This window comes from Octopus bimaculoides, chromosome 21 (genome assembly GCF_001194135.2).
Source record: "Octopus bimaculoides isolate UCB-OBI-ISO-001 chromosome 21, ASM119413v2, whole genome shotgun sequence".
In the NCBI taxonomy this organism is placed as follows: Eukaryota; Metazoa; Mollusca; class Cephalopoda; order Octopoda; family Octopodidae; genus Octopus; species Octopus bimaculoides.
This window is the reverse complement of record NC_069001.1, coordinates 5791271-5809779: the sequence shown is the minus strand read 5'-3', so window position 1 is coordinate 5809779 and position 18509 is coordinate 5791271. Positions and strand designations below refer to the sequence as shown.

At 38.0% G+C, this 18509-nt stretch overlaps 1 protein-coding gene across 1 annotated transcript in view; it reads left to right on the top strand.

The window, feature by feature from the left end:
* The first annotated feature begins 8871 nt into the window (after window positions 1–8871).
* LOC106871942 (rhomboid-related protein 3) overlaps window positions 8872–18509 on the top strand; it is a 297954-nt gene continuing 288316 nt past the window's right edge. Inside the window, exon 1 of the mRNA XM_052975292.1 lies at window positions 8872–8889. The gene's annotated coding sequence lies outside the window, so the exon portion shown is untranslated. The remainder of the gene's footprint in view (window positions 8890–18509) is intronic.

Sequence of the window (18509 nt, the reverse complement as noted above, 5' to 3'; positions counted from 1 at the left end):
ATATATATATATATATATATACACTTGCACGCACACACATACTTTCTCTCTCTCTCACACACACACACACACACACACACACACGTTGACTGCCTTTGTGTTTTCTCCAGAGATAACCTCGATCTTTTCTCCCTCTCATTCACCTTTCTCTCTCTCTCTCTCTCTCTCTCTCTCTCTCTCTATCTTCCTCTGTTTTTCATCCTTTCACTCTCTCTAAATGTCATTCTGTTTGTCCCCCATTCCCTCTCTCTCTCTCTCTTCCTATCTCTTCTAACTTGCACACGCGAGAGAATCAGAATCTTGTACAGCGCGAAATCGCACTAAACAAAGCTTCCACAGAGATCCTTTCCGAATTTCGATACCACCTTTTCCTGATAAAATGTCTCTGATATATTGATCAGATTAATGCAGACGCTGCTGATGAGAATCCAATAAGATTCCAATATTGATTAAGTTTGTTCCTCATGTTTTCAATCTACGAAGAAATAACTAAATTAGCCCTGTTTATAAAGGTACCACGCAGGTTACATAAATGATATCCTATCCCGATACTGTTAGACCAGACGTTCCCCTCTGATGGTCCGCACAGTTAGTACTGGGCGTCCGTGAACTAAATACAAAATTCCATATATATATGTGGGAAAACTCATTTAAATAAAAAGGTTGAGAACCACGGTTAGGGAGCCACTGTGAAAAGGTTGGGAAAACACTGGTGTAGATTAAGACCTCCGTTGGTAGGGCCCTAATATTGAACATAGGTTTTTAACGCTTATGGTATGCAAATTAAGTAGCGAATTATGGTATGCAAATTAAGTAGCTCCGCAGGTGGTTTTAGAACGTAACACTCGCGATAGTCGAGGAATTACTATACTCAATTTCGCTAGCTGAGTAGATTAGAACAACGTGAAATGAAATGGTTTTGTTCAAGAACACAATGCATCACCCAGTCTGGGGATCGAAACCACAATCTTACGATCAGGAGTTCACCACGCTAACCACTAAGCCACGCGTTTCCACATACAAACTGTGATATACATAAAAATCAAAGAACTTGTGTAAAGAACTTGAAATCCATACGCTCCGGCAGGCAGCACCTCATAAAGCTGATATTTGATTGATCCGGATTCGGAACCTATTAAAGGAATGCAAGATTAAAATCTCTCTTCGTAGTTGGACCATCGTTTGTATAATCTCATCCACCATTTCTAGTCGCATCTAGAATCTATTTCTTGAAAGAGATGCGAAAATTAGACATATTGACTGAATTAATAAATGAAAGGACGCGACAAAGAGCCCAAAGAGTCGAAATGATGAACTCACGAACCATGCTTGAATTAGATGTTCACAAACCGAAACCAGTTGGTTATTTAGCCATAGTGTTCATTATTCCATATCGAAAGTATGCATCATTGAACGATGAAGACTGAAATATGTCCGGAGTTATCTACCATGCTTGCCGGAAATATGAAAATCTTCAATATCGACTTAGATTATTTAGCTTTTCTCTCTGTCTTTAGAGCGAGTTAGATTTATCTTTTTACAGATCCATGGTTAGAATATGTTAATATTAATTTACTAGTTTCTCCTCCCTCTCTCTATTTCTCTTTCTCTCTCTCCTACCATATTTATCAATCTATCTATCTATCTCTCTAAGTAAATAACCGAAGCCAGTCGTTGGGAAGCGTGCTTCAGGCGTGCGTATATGTGTATGTCCAAATGATTTTGAAGTTCGCTTCGCTTTCAGAAGATCAGAAGTTCGATCCTGCAGCAAATGTCATTGTAATTTACAATACCCCTGGGTCACCTGCATCCCCTACCCAAACTATTTAGACAGAAACTGCTTAGAAGCCTATCAGATCTTCTCTATCTGTAATTCAAAGTTTCACCTTCGTCACACTATTTCACATTAATTCTGTCTGGGCGCTAAATTAAGAGTACAGGTGTGTGGCGAATTCAGTTCGTCAAACAACTGAATAACGATCGTCGAAACTAGCTGAGATCCGTTTACTGCTCATTGTGTGTGGCTGTACAAATACACACACATATGTATGAATGTGTGTGGTAGGGTGGTGGTGGTGGTGCCAGACGAGAACATTTACGAGATTTTTTATTTGTATTCATTTCATTCGGACTATAAAGTGTTGTGTACATCCGCTAAGAACGGTATATCCTGAACGATGTGGAATAAGGCAAACCTAGCCATATTTTCTTTTGGATTACTTGCTGCTTCACAATTTTTATTATTAAAGGTATGGATTTTCTTGACTATCGTATTAAATTATCCATTTACTAAATAAGAACCCAATTCTCAAGTTTTGTACATATTTACGTACAGGGTGTTCAAAAAGTTTCACTGCATTATTTTATTGCAAAATAAATGTTTATAAGATGGTATAAGACTACAAAAGAATATATTAGACTTTACAAGACTTTAAAAAAACTTTATAAGAGGTTCTGAAAGTGTCGTCCTTCATTTTCAATACATGATTAAAAAAAAAAAAATCACTGCGGAGAGACTTTTCGAAAACCTCATATATTATATTTTTTAAAAGAAAAATGTGTCCGAAAGTGTTATCTTGCATTTGCTTCAGCTCTCTGCACCCTGAGTTCAAATCCCATCGAGGGAAATATCTATTAACAAGCAAAACGTCTAAGATATCTGATATACTTATTTTGAGTTTATCGCCAATAAACTACGTTGATGTTTTTCACATAGCTAAACTGGTGTACAAACCAAGGTAGATTTAGGCAGTTCGCCCCGAGCGGTGCTTTTATGGTGGAAGTTCTTTTGGGTGTGCAGTGTCCCTTTTACCGAGTTCCCTTCCTTGAAAGTATCCGGATCAAATCTTCATTTTGGTTAATCTTTTTAATACAATCAGCCATATTCACAAACTTTTATTACAGATCTTGTGGAAAAATTATTTTGTAGTTATTCATAAAGTGGAAATCTCTTTGTCCTGCTCTCATTTCATGTGCTTCATTTACATATTCAAAATATAAAGACTTCATGTGGCTGTACTTATTTAATGAGTTAACAAGATTCAGACTGTCTTCTTTACTGAAAAAACGGGTTCGAATCACAGAGGCTGCCTTCGGCATTTTCTTTTCAATGGGATTTTTAACCCCAAATTTACACGCTTTTATTTACAGGTTTATGTCCGTCGAGTTACATCGCTTATAATTTATTTTACGTCCCTCCTAAGTTTCTAAATTCTCAGGACGTAAACAACACACACACACAAAGAAAATTTTTAAATGACAAGGAAATAAGAAATTATGTAATGAACTTCTTTAGCTTACATTTGTTTCTGTTACAAGATGCAATGCACTCATAGTTGAGTGCTTGTGTATCACTCTATAGCTTCGTCGGAGCTTCACAAACGAAGTGCAGTTTTATTTAGAAAAGCACATATATAAAATACTTTGGTAGACGGAAACTGAAAGAAGCTCATCATATATGTATGCGAGTGTGTGTCTTTGTGTCTGTGTTTGTTAGCTACCTCTGCTTGACAACCGGTGTAGGTGTGTTTCCGTCACCGTAACCTAACGGTACGGCATAACAGACGGATAGGCTATATATTAGGCTTTACAAAAAAGATGACCGAGACAACAAAAAGAGCACACACACACACACACACACACACACACTATCTGTGTGTGATTCATATTGACTTACGCTGCTACCTTAAAACATTGTTAAAATCTTAATTTCCCTCCAAACTGTTCCGAAAAAAAAAAAAAAAAATTATTCGATAAATCGGACTCGTTTATTGATTGAAAAACTTCTCCATTTTGTTATTTATTGGTGGTGGTGATGATGATGTTTTAGCTTACTGCTCAGCTCATAAAAAAAAAGCAACTAAAAAAAACTCAACAAACCCTCGTCATCATTGTTGTTGTTGTTGCTTCTGCTGACGATGAAGATACAACCACGACTGTCGTTGTTGTATCCACCCCACCGCACCCCCATACACGTATGTTTAATATTGATCTGCGTTTGTTTGGTATTACTCATATTGTTGTTATCATTGTTATTGTTAGATTATTGTTATTGCATTATGTATGTTTTTCTTTTTTTATTTTTGTTGTTCATATTGCTCTTATTATCGATACTATTGTTATCGATGTAGTTATTGTTGATAAAGTTGTTGTTGTTACTCTACAGCTGTATTCTGTTCGTGTTGGCTTTGTTAAAGTGGCTGCTGCCATGCCGATATGGACAATTTTATCGCTAAAACGTCTCCCCCTCATTTTCTTCTACTACTACTGCTGCTGCTGCTACTTTTGTCTAATAATAACAGTGGCTTCAGATTTTGTCAAAAGGGCAGCTTTCGTTTTGGACGGAGGATGAGTCGATTACATTGACCATAGTGTTCAACTGGTACTTATTTTATCAACCCCCGAAAGGATGAAAGACAAAGTCAACCTCGGCGGAATTCGAACTCAGAATGTAGAGACGGACGAAATACGGCTATGCATTTTGTCCCGCCTGCCAGCTCGCCGCCCTACTAACAATCCTTTCTACTATAAGCACAAGGCCAGAAATTTTTGTGGGGAGGGGACTAGTCGATTACATCGACCCCAGTGTTTTACTGGTACTTAATTTATCGACTCCGAAAGGATGAAAAGCAAAGTCGACCTCGGCGGAATTTGAACTCAGAATGTAGCGACGGGCGAAATACCGCTAAAAATTTCACCCGGTGGGCTAACGGTTCTGCCAGATCACTGCCTTAATGATAGTAATAATTCATTCTGATTTTGGCATTAGGAAGGTTTCGCCGATTACACCGAACCCAGTACATGACTGGTAATTTATCGATTCCGAAAGAATGAAGGCGAAATAAAACCTCGGCAGACCGACTTCTGATTTAGACACGGGGTTAGTAATTTTCCGGAGACGTGTTGGTCAATGGTGTCGATCCCATTAGCCATTCTAGGACTTTACTTTTACTAACTCCGGAAAGGTAACCGGCAAGTGAACCTCGGTAGAATTCAAAACCCATAACGTAACAAACCAGAAGAAATACCACAAGGCACTTTTATCTGATGCTCTAACGATTATTTTATTTCAAATTTTTTTTTGGTTTACTGTTGTTGTTACTTCGGCAGCAGTAGTTACCGTTCTAGGGTAGGGTGGGGTGGGGAATCTGTCATTGTGCTTTTTTTTCCATCCTTCCACTATATACGAGCGATTCTTTGGTTATATTTGTTCCAGGCCAGGCACCAGCAGCAACAATATGGCCATTGAACCTATCTATCTATCTATCTATCTATCTATCTATCTATGTGTGCATGATCATACGTGTCTGTATATATGTGTGTGTGTCTATATGTGTACGTGTGTGTTAGTCTGTGTATGTAATGGATGTATATATATGTGTGTGTGAGTATATATGAGTGTTTGCGCACGTGTATATATATATATATATATATGTGTGTGTGTGTGTTTGCGTGTGTATATGTGTGTGTGTTTATGTGCATCTGCATATACGTATATACGTATGTTTAAACACACATTATCATCTCCACACACGAACAATAATCTGAACAGCCATTATTTTTTTTTTTTACTCCCCCACCAACATCACCAGCATCATCCCCTCCACCACCACCAGCAAAAAAACAACGCCATACTGCTTAACATTATCAGTTAGCAAGATCGATAAGATAATTTGCTGCAAAATTTTCAGTTTCAAGCTATCGGGGTCGCTTGTATCATAGAGAAAATGAAATTTATATCAACAACAATAATAACCGCAACAACAACAACAACTGTAAAATATATACATAATCCCCCACCCCCACACACAAACAAAAACAAAAATATAAACACAAATATATAGAAGCAATAAAAATCAAAAAAAAAATTAATAAAATAAAGAGGAAGGAAAACAAAATAAAAAGATAAGAAAATTAAGAAGAATACGATCAGTTCAATAATACGAAGCGTTGCGCTGTATTATCGGCAATCTACCCCTCTTTGAGACAGTTTTGCCATTCCATCAACATACCATTCCGATACACTACGACATTATTATATTCTTCTCCCTCTCTTATATATATATATATATATATATAAAACACTCTTTCCTTTTCTTTCTCAACATCGTTACAACATCAAATCAGCTTTTCTGTATCGAATCATCTATCTATCTATCTATCTATCTATCTATCTATCTTAGTGTGAATATACAAAATTTAAGTGTAAATAAGAAAAATAAAATATGACGTGGAAGTGTATTCACTGCTGATGATAAAATATATTTAGTAAAGGTGGCTCTTCTTCACATTTCGTTAACTCCTAATCTCACGTTTCTGATTCTTCGATATACTACGAAGGGTTCTCAAAATTTGTCTGACGATCGGCGATGTGAAGCTCATGATTTGGTAGAGGTTACATAACTACCGCCTTGCTATGTCTGTACTTATCCATTATGTGTGTGTGTGTGTGTGTGTGTGTGTGTGTGTGCATGAATATAACTGATTGAATTTATCTCTGTAGAAGTGCATGGGTGTATTTGTATATAACAGTGTGTTTAGGGGAGAGAGAATGTGTTCAGTGTTTTGGTTCTCCAAGAGTTAGGGTTTAATCATCACAGTAGTTGCGTTACCGATTCGCGCATTGATCTCCATACAAGCTCCTAATATTGCCAGTGGAAGACTTGTGTTCTATAGAAGACCTTAACTGAAACGAATTGTTGTTAACACACTTTCTAACTATCAATTGACAATAATTATTTTGAGTTACTTTTGGATTTTCTTCTTTTTTTTTAGTGAATTTCTTTTTCTGAGTTGAATTTTCCTTTCATTTAACGAGAGCTTCTTCATTTTGCAAGATGCATAGTTTAAAGCCTGGCTTCATTAGTCGACATAACTCTCTCGTTTCCTTCTCCAAGACCTCGATGTCAGCTCTGTGAACGGCAGAAATAGAAATATATGTATCATATCTTGCCAGAAGAAAGAAGAGGCAAAGGAGCACTCGATAAATGCAAGACGAGAAGGGTAATCCTCCTACCCACATACCTTGGAAGAAGAACTTCCAGGGTCAGGGTAGAAGGAATCCCCCTGAAATAGATGTGGCTTGGGTAGTGGCGGCAGTACTTCTCGGAAGTGAGAAGGAAGTGGCCGTACTCCAAGCCACAGAAATAGAAGTAAGGAATTAGCGAGGCAAAGTTCTGGATCCAAATCTCAGCAGAAAATAGGGAAAAACTAGCAGAAATGGTGTCAGTAGGTGATACAGTGATGAAGGTGTGGATAGAGGGCAGAACCCCTCGCTACTACAAATGTGGCCAAAAGGGCCACATTAGAGCGGACTGTCCTAAAAAAACCCAGCATGCGCAGGAGAAGGTCGAGAAGGAGAAGGAAATGGTGGAAGAGAAGGAGGAAACTGACGAGGAAGGATGGAGAGTGGCTGGAAGGAAAGGACAGAGGAAGAGGAAGAAGGACATTCAAAGTGGACCCCAACCTGTACCCACCTCACCCACACCCTCTCAACCCCACCCTCCCACTGCAGACACCAAACCCACCCATTCCCCACCGACACAACAAACATAAATCACAAGACTCCCCTCCTCCTCCCGTGTGTTATGCTTGTGTTTTTCTGTAAAGGTGTCGATAGGAGACTGATAGAGAAGTTATCACAGTGGAAGGACGTAAGGACTGTAAATAGGAAAGGAAGAAAAGAAAGAAGATATGGGCGCATGCGCATTGGTACCGGAAGTTCGCATGAGAGATGTGATGGAATACAAAGAAGGTTTTAGATATGGAAAAGTGGTTTGTGACTTAAAGGGAAATACCAAAAGAAATAGAAACAAGGTATAAACATGAACTGGATATAAAATGGAAGTACATGATGTTGCTGAGGTGGGGTAGGTAGCACATTTTCATATATCGTTTCCTTTTTTTTTTTTCCATTCATGTTATCATAATTTAATTTTAATTGTTATACGTCCCCACATGTTTTGTGCCGTCATTCTGAAACGTTAAACATTTAATATCTATGTACGCCTTTTATAGGTAATAAAAAAACAACAACATACCGTATTATGTCCCACCACCATTGCCACAACTAACATCGTCTTTACTACAGTATACAACAGCCACAATATCGCCACCACACCACCATTAGCAGTACCACTGCACCACACCTCTACCACTACTAACATCATCATCACCGCCATTTACGTAACCACCACAATACTATAGTACCGATTCCGGTAACAGTGCTATCACCCCGTTATCACTAAATGATAAAAACTTCACAATGTTACCATTACCAACCTCATCACTGTTTTAATTGTACTACTGGGGAGAGCTTGATCGCTATATTTTCATATGTGCTCCTGGAAGATCCTCGGAAGTTTTATTCCTAATTTTTCCCATTGAAGATTGGATTACATAAAACATAAGACAAATGGAAGTTGTCTCCTCAGAAACCTTTAGGGCAACAGTTTGACATTTAAAGAGTTTTAATTGTACATCTGTTTCCTTAAATGTGCATCTGTTTCCTGAACTGTGCATCTGTTTTTCTTAATTGTGCAACTTTTCCTTAAAGAACTGCAGTATGTTAGCAATGTTTCCCTTGAGAGAAACTTTCTCATAAATATATATTCGTTTTCTCCACGCATGTGTATACGCGTGTGTGTATATATATATATGTATGTATATATATTGTGTATAATCCTTCACCTCTTTAATTGTTACTTTTACTATGATGCTAATTTTCTTTCGTTTTTAAATTTAACTGCTATTATAGTTTATTACTGCACCGTCTTGCTATTTACTTACAAACTCTAATGCAGCCTTTTGTAAATGTAAGCAATCTTCTTCAAGGAATCTTTTCATACATTACCAGTTTTATTTTTCTTCAGCTATGCAGAGTCGTTTAAGGTAAGATATTTACATTTTACATTTAGCCGCATTACCTCTGGTAATGTTTTTAGTCACCATTATTCACACATATTCGTTGCATACATCCTGACTTTTACGTTTTATTCTTTTATAATTTTTACCCCAATTTTAATCGTGTGAACTAGTTCCAACAGCGCTAAAGACAAAAAAAAAAAAGATGATCATTATAGTAATTCTCTATACTCACTTCATTACACCTCTACTGTTTGATGCTAATTTCTCTCTCTCTCCCTCTCTCAGCTCTACCACTAACCTTACTTTCTTTTCTTTCCACTACTACTCCATTATATATATATATATATATATATATATAATATATATATAAATATATAAAAATCAATTTTGTAACTTCAAAGGGAGAAGCTATTCAAATACAAACCCTTAACCTATATTTATTCTACCTGGTTACACAACTGTTTCCTAGCACTATATATTCTCTTAGTCGAACTGCATATTTTTCGACGAGTCCAGTAGAACGAAATATACTGCAACGAGTCAATATTTGCACACACACACACATATATATATATATATATATATATATATATATTTCATCGGTAAAACATAAATCTGAAAGAGAAGCACACTCTAAGTTACAGAGCAGTATATAATATAAATAAAGTTAGATAAGGCCGGTTTATGGGATTGCCCTGGGTTTCACGTCCATAAAACGCTCAAGATAGGCTGTAAAGCTAAGCGCTTTATGGACGTAAACCGGCCTTATCTAACTCTATATATGCATGTATGTATATTTACATTATTCATTTGATTACAGCTATGCTGAAACGTCGCCCTGAGGGTTTTAAGTCAATCCTATCGATTCCAGTATTTATAAGTCTTGTTTTTATTTCGTAAATCTCTTGCTTCGCTCACTAAGGAATATATATATATATATACATATATATATATATATATAAGTGGACAAACGAAAGAAAGAGTCACTCAACACATTTGACAGGAGTGTACATCAATTAGTATTTAATAAGTTTGATTCAGCGCGATATAACCTAAACCTTCGTAAGCACGTCACACGAACCTAGCTCCTCAGGTTTCGGTCACCTAAACCTGCACGAGCTCGTGTGATGAGCCGAATGAAGCTATTATCAAATACTAGTGTGTGTGTGTGTATGCATTTAAACTGTTAAGCGGATACAGACGGGTAGATATATATTGAAAAAAAATATGTGGAAAAATGAAAGCGTTTGAAGACTTTATCATAGAAAATATGTATCGATTTCGGTCGTTGTAGACGACTTTTTCGTATTGGAATAAAAGAAAAATTAATAGAAATTAAATTAAACTTTCATAATAATCAGACCTGGAAGCGCATATTATTTTTCGTATAAAAATCACCGAGTGTCGTATTTTTTGCCTTGATTTATGCATGTTGGTAGCCAGTAGGACAACCAGTCGATAAATTAAGTACCAGTTGCGTACTGGGGTAGATCTAATCGACTGGCCCCCTCCCGAAAAATTTCGGGCCTTGTGCCTAGAGTAGAAAAGATTATTATTATTATTATTAAGGTGGAAAGCTGGCAGAATCATTAGCACGCCGGACAAAATACTTAGCGGCTTTTCATCCGACTTCACATTTCTGAGTTCAAATTGCATCGAGGCCTCTTCCTCGAAATTGTTCGCCTTGTGTCATTTGAATCGTGATTTAAGAGTAGAAATTATACTCTTGTATATTCCAGCATATACGGGTACCTAAACGAGTGTGAAGGCATACGGTGCATGGAAAGGGAAGTCTGTTTTTGCATTTCAGAGTCTTTCCTTATTTGTGCAGTTAATGATCTGGGACCGTATATCGAAACTGAAATAGTTGCTTCAAGGAAGGCTCATTTCGGCCATCTGTTTATATCCACTCCCCGTTTATTTCCTAATCGCGTGATCAGATGATCGATCGGACGGTGTTATACATCACTCGTCACAATGCGCTTTGAATGACAGCCACCCCGCTGGCTATGCCAACAGGCCAACATTCCCCCTGATCACAAGACTAGTCCGACGCAGGGTGTACCCATTCACAGCTGAGTGGACTGGAGCAACGTGAACTGAAGGGTTTTGCTCAAGAACACAACACACCGCTCAGTCTCAGAAATCGATCTCACAATCCCTGGATCGCAGATGCAACACCCTAACCACTAAGCCAGGCACCTTCACCTATTTCCTAATGCTACAGTATATTTATGAAATGTCAAAGTTTCCGTCACAGACACAAATCCATTTCATCTCTTAAAAACCAGTTACTGGCGAGCTTTCGTATGCCTCAAGCAATTGCTGTTTCTTCGCCGTCTTATCTTTTTCTTCCCGTCTTGTCTCTTTCTCATTTGATTGACTTTCAACTTTAAATATGTCAGTTTAATATCGTCTTTCATCTTTTACTTGCTTCAGTCATTGGAATGCGCTTATGCTGCAGTATCGCCTTGGGGGCGTATTTTGTTAGATGAATAGATCGGCCCCCATTACGTTTTTCTTTTTCTTTAAAGTCTCGTGCTTATTTTGTCAGACCGTTAGGTCACGGGGTCCTAAACAAACCATCACCAGTTGTTAGGTGATCAAAAACACACACACACACACAATTACGTATGACGTCCTTGCACACAGTTTCGCTCTACCAAATTCGCTCACGACACAGTTCCCGTTTACTAAATTCACTCATCAAACATTGGTCGACCCGGAGATTTAGTAGAACACACTTACCGCGCAGTGAGACTGAACTTGAAACCACGCGATTACAAAGCGAGATTCTTGTGATCATTTTCCCTTCCAAACAGTTTCAAAGATGATTGATCGGATAGACCTTAGAGCTCAATGAAACATGCCGTGGAATTGAAACCGAAACCGAGCAGTTAAGAAGTAAACTTGTTAAGCACACAGTCTTTATTGTGCTCGTAACTTGGACACAGCATACGTAGATGGTTTGGTTCTCCGTCGGTCACGGCGACGCGTATTCCAGTTGATCCAATCAACGAAACAGGCAGCTCGTGAAATTAGCGTGAAAGTGGTTGAGCACTCCACAGACACGAGAACCCTTAGCTTAGACCTCATGGAGATTCCTCGTGACGCAGGCTGTGATGAGGCTGGCCCCTTTGAAATACAGGTACAACTAGTTCTTGCCAGCTGAGTGGACTGCAGCAACGGAAAATAAAGTGTCTTGCTCAAGGACACAGTGCGCCGCTGGGAATCGAACTCACGACATTACGAATCGTGAACCGAGTACCCTAACCACTAAGCCACACGCCTTTATATGTAGATGCGTTGGAATTAAATGCTGTAAGATATTTAGTCCAGGAGTCTACTGTCTGTGCGTCTCCATCTTATTTACTGTAAACATTTTAATGGAATAATTGAACAAACTGACATCCCGTACATCGAATATAATTGGAGATCGTTTATTGATTGTTCAAAGGGAAACATGGAAGCGGTCTTACTGTATAATGGAACGTCTGTAAGTTCTATAGAAATTCTGGTTATTCTGTAAAACTGTCTGAAACAAATGAATGCTTAGAATTGTTAGAATTGGTTTCATTGTGCTAATTCAAAATTAATCGTATTCATTCTCATATAGACTTCATGGTGGTTATACAAAATGTTTGTCTCTTCACCGTCTGGAGCAAAGCGAAGCTGACACATGTGACTTTTCTTTCTACACGTTACATTGACCACCTTAGAAATGAGACTTGGCCAAGTCTCTTCTTTTTTATTGTTATTACTACAGTTGTCTGTAGCAGGTCTAAGAAAGGTACTTTTACAGACATTGTATATAAAGTGCTTGGAATATTTTGCGAAAAGAACACATGCATACAAAAAAATTAAAAAATAAAAATAAATAAATAAAAACACTCATCCACAACAACAACAAAAAAAAACTATCTAATAAAGATGGAAGAGCGTTCAAATAAGTTTGCCGTTGGTTTTCAGTTTTAACAGGAATCAAAATAAAATGCTGACATTTTTTTGTTGGACCACAAATTAGAGAAAGTGATGAGAGATGACAATTTTGTGAACAATATGTCTACAGTCGATTTAGAAGCCTGGCAAATATTTAAATCTGTTGTTAGAAACTTTCTTGGAAATGTTAAAAAGTTCCAAATTGCAAATGAGCCAGTTTGCTAGCATGATTGATAGTTCTTTAGCATAGATGCAGCATGTGTGCGAAGGCGTGCTTTCCGTTTTCACATCTTGACTTATTTCCAGCAAACTCTGCTTTCTGCAGTAAAGAGAAAGGTTAACGGTTTCCATCAAGACATAATGTCAATGGGAAAGTTGTTATCAATGCCAGTGGGACATTACTTGTTGTTGTTGTTGCTGTTGTTTAACCCTAGGTCAGGTCCGGTTAAGGACGTCTGTAACCCAATGCAGTGCAGCCATGGTAAACTCAACTTTTTGTATACCATATTTTAGGTTTCGGATTGCTTCTCTGTTTAGCCAACTGCAGGACAAAGCCTTCAGCATGTCCTCTCCGTCAACCACGGTCTCATGTGAAGGCTGTAAATTTGAGCTTCAGACCATACTGGTTTGACGAGCCTGCTCTGATACACTACCTCAACAAAGCTTTGAAAAGGGGTACAATTTTATACCCAAACCTAGGAGTAGTTAAATCGATTACATCAACCCCAGTGCTCAACTGGTACATTTTTATATATGTGTATGCACATGTGCATATGTATGTATGTATGTATGTATGTATGGATGGATGGATGGGATTGGATTGCCTATGTTTAGTCAACTGCAGGAGGAAGGGCACAGCATGTCCTCTCCACCGACCACGATCTGATGTATGTAGGCCGTGAATTTTAGCTTGAGATTACACTGCTTTCATGAGCTTACTCTTCCACTGGCTCAAAATGGCTGGGCAGAGAGATGCAGTTTTTATGCTTTTACCCAGGAGTAAAATCAATTACATATTTAATGGCATATAAAATACACTTTTCTTCCTACGTGATAAGATGTCTCAAAAGAATTATTCCGGGTCCTATATGTGAAGACACGTGGCCTAATGATTAGGGTATTGGCCTTTCGATCGCCAGATCATAGGTCTGATTCCCGGATCGGACAACGTATAGTGTTCTTGAGCAAAACACTTCATTTCACGTTGTTCTGGTGTTGTGTGAGAAGTGGCGTACCGAAGAACAAACCCAACGATTTCTCTGCGTGTCGTAAAAAAAAAAAAAAACGAATAAAAAAAAAAAGAAAAAAGCTGTGGTAGGATTTGCACTCTGACCTCGTAAAACCTTGACCAGCAGAGTCTACTCAAATAGACCCATAGGTCGGAGGATTGTTTGTGTGGTGCAAAGATCTGCCAGGAATAAGGAATCACCAACAAATGGTGGCTGCAGCGACGCTGTTACAGCGCGTTTCCCATTACTATTACTACTACTACTACATACGATGCTGGGCGTTCTATAAGCTTTAATGCATTATTTTTCATCCATGAGCTGCTGAAATTGGGATGCGTCTAATACGCCATCCAATACTATTTATAGAATTACCTTTTTTCCTTTGCCTTTCCTTTATGTCTCTATGATGTAATTTAAAGGAATTCAGTTGCTATTTCTAGCATTTCGGGCGTCACATAGAGGCCTCATCAGTGGCTCATAGTTTATAGTTAAGTTTTAGTATATGAAATGTGCTTACCACCACCTCCTTCTGCCGTCTTCTTACACTAGAACATTAAAAACACAAATGTTGATGAAGAATTAAGATCTTTTTTGTACAATTTTGTCTTCGTATTTTTGTTGTAATTATATTTTTGTAATTATCTTATTTCGAAACTATAATGTGATGGGGAAAATATCTAATAACGAAATTTGAAATAAAACTTTATTAAACATTAAATAGATGGCAGCTCTTTGATCCTAGATAACACTTCAACGTCCAAAAACTATGGACCATTTCTATAAATAATATGAAATTATGTCTTAGCTATTAATAGTTTTTTAAAAGCTAATAGGACAGAAGTTTTATCTAGCTTAGAGAAAAATATATCGATTTCAAAACTAGGCAATCTCGGGTTCGTATCCTGCAGGCGGTAGGATCTATCTATATACATGCAGTTTCCATGTCAGATTTCTTCATCATGAAGTTCGCTTTTCTTCTACAATGATGCAGGTGCAGCTGTGTGGTTGAGAAGCTTGCTTCATAACCATGTGGTCTTGGTTTCAGTCCCTCAGTTTAACATCTTGGGCAAGTGTCTTCTATTATAACACCGAGCCGACTAAAGCCTTCCGGGTGGATAAGGGCAACAAAAGCTGGAAAAAGCCCCGTCGTTTTTATGTATATGTCTATAAGTGTGTGTCTTTGTGTTTGTAATGTTTGTACCCCACAAACCATCACCACTTGACAACCAGTGCTGGTGTATTTACGTTCCTGTAAATTAACGGTTCGACAAAAGAGACCGATAGAATAAGTTCCAGGTTAAAAAAAATGTCTCGGGGTTGATTCTTTCAATTAAAATCCCTTATCACGATGCCCCAGCATGGCCACAGTCAAATGACTGAAACAAGTAAAGGTAAAAGGTAATGGTACCTGCAGAAAAGTTATGTCAACACAGGGCTTTCATTCAGGACACAAACGCACCTTAAAACTCATGATTCTTTGGCAGGTGTCTATCAACTCTCAGGTATATTCTTTTCTATTCTAGGCACAAGGCTCGAAAATAAGTACCAGTCAAGTGCGAGGGTCGATATAAAAGAGAAAGCCCCACCCCCAGGATTTCACACCTTGTGCCTATAGTAGAGAAGAAAAAAAGGGAACGGAATATAAATGAAATAAGAGATGTCGAGTAAAATTTGTAAAGGTCCCGCTTTTTCTTGGATGCGATATACCTTGTGGTTGTTTAGTCTCGGGTCAGTCGCGAACCAGCAGGTCCTTCATCAGAAATTCCAGGCTTGACCTTCTCACCTTTCACTGATATATTTCTAGAAATATATTATCCAGTGTATCCCACCTTTTTTTTTCTGTTAAGACAATGATTTGATGAATATTTGGCTGCTATATCTAGCAAACGGAGGAACTAGATAGAAACTAAATTTCCACGTGAATTCTTGGTGTATAATGTCCACGCAAGAGGATAGATTTTTTTTTCCTCCCTAAATACACTAGCAGTATTCTGGACTAAGCTGCATTACTATTCTATAAACAGTTATCGACTTTTCATATTTTCTGATTTCTAGCTTCAGTGGATATTGTCTTCGTTACAACGAATAAACAAAAATATTAGCAACATGAAGGATCACCATGAAAGGTCACAAGGAAAAATCATTATAAAAGGTCGTTACGAAAGGTCATCATCAAAGGTCATCGTCACTGATTATTCAAGATTAATTAGCATTAGTTTAACATTGCAATGATCATACGATGCTGTGATATTTAATTTAGTAGTTGTTTTACCCTAGGTCCGCCCCGGTCATAGAAGATCTACGATCGAAGGTATCCAATCCTAAGTATTACGTCTTATTTTCAGGCATCGTATACCATAGACTATAACGGGTATTGCGTCTATATTTCTGAAGGTGGTGGGCAGATTTGGTTGCTATTTCTAGTTGATCGGGTAACCACTTTATTATTAGATGGGTAGGTTGCCTGGAACGTGTGATAGTATAATGTAGTGAACCACATGTGGTCGGTATAAGCAGGGGGTGGGTTACGTGTGGTGGTATAGGATAGGCCAGGCCAAATGTGGTGGTATAAACAGGTGATGTGCTACATGTGATTTTACAGGCAAGTAGTACGACACGTGGTAATATAGGCAGGTGGTGTACAACATGTGATATAAGCAGGTGATGCATCACAGATGGAGCGCTATATGCGTTAGCCATAGGCAGATATCAGGTGTTACACATGGAGGTACAGGTTGGGTCTGTATAAGCACATGTGGTGATAAAGGTCAACAACGTGGTGGCAAATGTATTGGTATGCTATACATGTGGTAGTATAGATGCTGTACAATGTGGTAGTATAGGAAGAGCGGTGTGATTAAAAGCGTTTGGTGGTGAATGCAGGTGGCGTACAACATGTGGTTTTAATGTACTTCAAACAAATTACAGATGTTTTGATTGGAATTAACAAATTCTCCATCAAAAGAGGCTTTTGAAATCTCTCTCTTACACGGTTGCGTTAGAACCACCACTACTACTATTACTACTACCATCACTATGTGTCAGTTGTTACAATAGTAGTAGTAGTAATAGTAGTAGTTGTAGTAGTAGTTACTGCTGTTTGTTTATCTGTGATTATTCTAGTTATTGCTGCGGGCAGTGTTACATGTCTGACACCTATTGTTGCTGGTGTTGTTGTTGCTGTTGTTGTCATACTATTGTTGTTGTTGTTGTTGTTGTTGTTGTTATCTTTACAGTCTTTATTGTAGTACTCGTTGTTTTAGCTAGCTATGTTTTTTTTTCTGTCTGTTGTTATTCTTGGCTGCAGCAGTTATTATTATTATTGTTGTTGTTGTTGTTGAAGACTGTTAGCAGTGGTCGTCATATTTCTGTTGTTGTTGTTGTTCCCATGCTGCCCACTCGTCCTCCCTACCCACCCCACCCCCACACACTCCATTTACTATTATTGTCTTCCATTCTGCAAATTTTACTTTTTTTTTTTTGCTTGTTACCATAGAAACAAATTCTACTGTATTTCACATAGATTTTGTACTATTTTCATTTCTATAAAACTTATATTTTAATGAATGAATCTGAATGTGATTTTTGCCGTTCCACTTTACAGTGGTAGTCACAATTATTCTGTTACTGAATGGTAAATAATTGATCTCTCTGTAGTGATGGTCACGGTCAGTCTTTCACTATTCCACACAGATGATGAATGTAAGTGTGTATATGTCATTGTATCTACTAGGCTATCGGATGTTATACACCGCTGATCACAATGCCCTTCCTTTCATTGCTGTAGTAGCGTTCGATTGATGCTAACCCACTGGCTTGGTGAGCAGGACGACACCTACCCCGAACGTTACGCCAGTCTGACGCATTCACAGCTAGCTGGATTGGTGGGGCGGGCAACGTGAAATGAAGTGTTTTGCTCAAGAACAGAACGTATTACCGGGGCCTGGGAATCGAAATCACGATCTTGCGATCATGATTGTGACACCTTAACCACCTGGTCACGTGCCTGTATGTGTGTATGTATGTATGTGTATGTATGTATGTATGTATGTATGTATGTATGTATATTTATCTGTGTATGTTTGTAAAACGAGTAAATCATAAGACGAGCTCGGTGATGGAAGGAATTAAACTCGTACTGCGAGGTATCACTATATACATACATACATATATATATATATATATATATATATATATATGAGAGAGAGAGAGAGTGTGTGTGTCAGAATGAATATGTTTATTTCAGTTGATATCTATAGGGTGACAGCCGTTTCGTTGTAATGTGGTTTGTAGCTGGGCCCAGTAAAAGGAGCGCATTTGTGATGACCACTGGATTACATAATTCTATATATTGTGCATTGCATACACACACACACACATATATATATATGTGATTTATTGATATCTAATGGAAGATTCAGAGTGACTCAAGAGCCGAGAGTTTCGTGCGTTAGCAATTATCAAACAGAAGTGTCA